Genomic DNA, 3,938 nt, shown 5'->3' with positions numbered 1-3,938 from the left:
TGATCCGCCCGTCTCGGCCTCCCAAAGTGCTGGGATTACAGGCTTGAGCCACCGCGCCCGGCCTCCAATATATTTATTAAAGAAAAAAATCCACGTGTAAGTGGACCCATGTAGTTCAGACCCATGTTGTTCAAGAGTCAACTGTACTTTAAATTATCTCTAGATTATTTAGAATAATTATAACATGTTATATAGTCATCATACTGTATTGTTTAGGGAATAACGACAAGAAAAAAAGTCTGTACATGTTCACTACTGATGCAATCATCTATTTTTTTCCAAGTATTTTCCATCTGACATTGGATGAATCCATGGATGCAAAACCCAGATACAGAAGGCTGGCTGCATATCAAGACAATTTATGTCTCACCTCAGCTCAAAACCCTCCCACAGGTCCCTATCTCACTAAAGTAAAAGTCAGTGAAGTCCTACATGCTCACTCCCCATTGGCTCTATGATCTCTCTGACCTCATATTATCCTTACTCTTCTCCCAACTCTTACTCCATTACAGCAACACTGCTCTCCTGGTTATTTTTTGAACACTGTAGGCATGCTCCCATCTTAGAGACTTCACATAGGCTACATTCTCTCTGCCTGCAACGCTCTGCCCAGAGTATCTGCACGACTAACTCCTTCTCCTTTGCTCCTTCTCAGTGAGGCCTTCCTTTACTGCTATATTTAAAACTGCAACACCTAGTGAGCCAAGATCACACCACTGCACTCTAGCCTGGGTGACAGAGCAAGACTCCGTCTCAAAAAAAAAAAAAACAGCAACCCTTGCCCTCATATCCTGGCACTTCTTATTCCCTCCCAATTTACTGTTCTCCACAGCATTTATAACCTTCTAGTTATGCCATATAATTTATTACATGTTTATTTTGTCTTAAGCTAATAACTATAATGTAAGCTTTATGAAAGAAAGGATTTTCTTTATATTGTTCCTTGCCTAGCCCAAATGCATCAAATAGTGCCTGGCTCATAACAGGTCCTCAATAAGCATTTAACAAATAAAATGCATGTACACTTGGTCACAAGCATGCCAAAAGAGTGAAAGGTGATGTGTGGTAGAAATCTCAGTGCATTGCAGGATCAGACTCCTAACCCATAAAATGAGGAGGGCAAATGTCTAAGGTCTCCTACAGCTCTGAAGTTTAAAAATGTGCGGATGGATAGCAATTGACATAACACATCTGCACTCATACAAATAACATACACACAGTAAGAATGATTCATCCATCCCTGTATCATGAGAATGGATTATGAACCTGTTGATTTTACAAAAATTTAATACTGAAGACACTTCAGAGATCTTTAAAATCTAGCAAACAATTAGTATGAAAGGGCCACATCAGAACTGAGTATTACTACAAATGCATAACATTCTGAGCATTAGAACATCATATATGGTACCATCAGAGGCAAGCAACGTGCTATTTTTAAAAGGGAAGAGCTACACACTATATGCGCATGGTTGGTGTTTTTGTAACATTAATCTCTTTGCGCAAAATATTAAAATATATTTTTAAAGGACAGAGAACCGGCCAGGAACGGTGGCTTATGCCCATAATTCCAGCACTTTGGGAGGCTGAGGCGGGCAGATCACCTGAGGTCAGGAGTTTGAGACCAGTCTGGCTAACGTGGCAAAACCCCATCTCTACTAAAAATACAAAAATTAGCAGGGAGAGGTGGCACGCTCCTGTAATCCCAGTTATTCAGGAGTCTGAGACAGAAGAATTGCTTGAATCCAGGAGGTGGATCACACCACTGCACTCCAGCCTGGGCGACAGAGCAAGACTCCGTCTCAGAAAACAAAAAAATAAATAAACAGAACCACAACAGTATTAGTGTTTTCAAAAGTAGGTTATACTGATTTTTTTTCAATTTAGTTTTATGTTTGGCCATATTTTGAATATCTCCTACCGAAAAATATCTAATCAGACTTTAAAAACCTAAGTTGCATTTTTTAAAGAAATAATTATAATAACTGATTTCGCAAATAGAACATTTATTAGTTTTTTGGCATCTTCACTCTATTATTTTTAATCCTCTATAACCCTCCCTTTTCCTTTAAGTGTTATTTCAACTTAAATTTTATTGTAAAAATGTCAGAAGACTTCCAAATTGGAATTTTGCAAAAGCAGGTATGAGAATACAGTACTAAAATTCACTTGCATTTCACGACTAATAATTTAATAAAATAAAGCAAAATAAAATTTTCGCCAAATTATAAAAATGATCCATCCTATAGAGGGAGTGACAAAAATAAATTCCAACATTGGATATTTAGTATCCACTTATAAATAAATATCTAATTTAAGTGCAGAGTCTGACAGACGTGAGCTTGAATCGTGCCTCTGCCATTTACTACCTGTATTATCTTGGACAAGTTACTTAATCATACTAACCATCAGTTCCCTCATCTGTAAAATGAAAATGCCGCCTACTTAACGATGTTGAGAGAATTAAATGAAATGTATATAAAGTGTTTAGTAAAGCATATTCTACCCGTTGAGTCTTCAGCACATGTTATTTTAACAGGGAACAGTGTTCAACAAATAAATGTCATGTATACCTTATCCTGATTATAATTTTACAAGAGAAAAAATATATTTAAGCACTAGAAGTACAATGAAAATATTTCATGATTCCATACGTGCTTCGAGCGCAATTCCTGAATTACCATAGGTTACTGTCACACCATAAAGTATGCAAGTAGCAATGCCTAGGCCAAATAACGATAATTGAATATAATACGTCCGTACCTATCCTGTGATAAATACATGTCTTACTAGATTTATTCATTAAAACTTGAATCTGTAAGGATGTGAAACCTACATAGATGGAAATTTTACACGCAAGGACCACCTGTCAAAAAGAAATCGTTCTCAACCTTCAGCAGTTTCGCTTTACTATTTTTTCCAAAGGCGTCTCCAGCGGCGATTAGCTACACTCAGTGTATATAATAAACACACTGTGGCATAATGAAAGGGAAATTATTTGCAATCAGAATGCCTACATTCAAATCTGTCTCTTACTACCTGTGTAAAGCTTCCACAAGCTATTAAAACAACGAAGCCTACATTTCCACATCTATAAAAGATAATACCTACCTATTCCACAGGCCTTTTACGAAGATCAAACGCAAATGTACAGCAAGTGCCACATTGTTATAGTTGAGGTTTTTATTAAAGGCAATATCAAACTTTTTTCACTCATTACTGCACTCCATGACGGCGTCTGATAATTCATTTTCATTTCAAATTGCCAAAATCACAACCTATAAGGTTGAAAGACGCTTATACCCCCATAAATATACCTAAAGTAGAGAAGCATTTGCACCGATAACCGGAACATCAAAAAAGGCAGAATAATTTAGTAATTTCCTCTATAAACTCACCACTCATTTAAAAACACAGCTGGTTAAAAATAATTTACTACCTTCAGTGGGTAAGAAAATGCGCTTGAAGAGACACAAGGCGCGGACGTTTATATGTTAGGTATTCATTTTATAAGGGTCAGTTTGTTCAAAGTAACCGTATCCAACACGCAATCGCAAAACAAAACCAAGAGAACCCTGCTTATAGGTGTCAAGGATTTAAAACCAAATGGATCGCAACAAAAGAGCCTCCCCCTCCCCGTTTAGTAAACAGATTCTCGAGCTGCAGGCTAGCCGAGGACCGGGCTTTTCAATAGGGGTCAGCTCACTCCACTCGGCAGTCACCTGGCGGGGTATTTTTCGCGAAGTTTCAAAGTCAACAAAGAAGTTCTGTGGCGAGGCGGTAGGGCCTGGCAAGCAATAGGCAGAAGGACGTAAAGAAAGACAAAACCCAGTGGGGGAAGGGTGCGGAAAACGCCCCCGGACGGCAGCGGCAGCGATAGCGGCCCCCTCTTCTGGGCCAGCGCGCGACAGCGGGAACAAGGGAGGCCACGCCGGCCC

The 3,938-nt window shown here is 38.8% G+C and overlaps 1 protein-coding gene across 3 annotated transcripts in view; it reads right to left on the bottom strand.

Moving 5' to 3' along the window:
• The window catches only part of MARCH6 (membrane-associated ring finger (C3HC4) 6, E3 ubiquitin protein ligase), an 82,111-nt gene that overhangs the window by 77,646 nt on the left and 527 nt on the right, over positions 1 to 3,938 (bottom strand). The window lies entirely within an intron of this gene.

This window comes from Colobus angolensis, unplaced genomic scaffold, assembly GCF_000951035.1.
Source record: "Colobus angolensis palliatus isolate OR3802 unplaced genomic scaffold, Cang.pa_1.0 Scaffold196, whole genome shotgun sequence".
Lineage (NCBI taxonomy): Eukaryota > Metazoa > Chordata > Mammalia > Primates > Cercopithecidae > Colobus > Colobus angolensis.
Note: the sequence above shows the minus strand (reverse complement) of the source record. Positions and strands in the feature narration are given on the sequence as shown.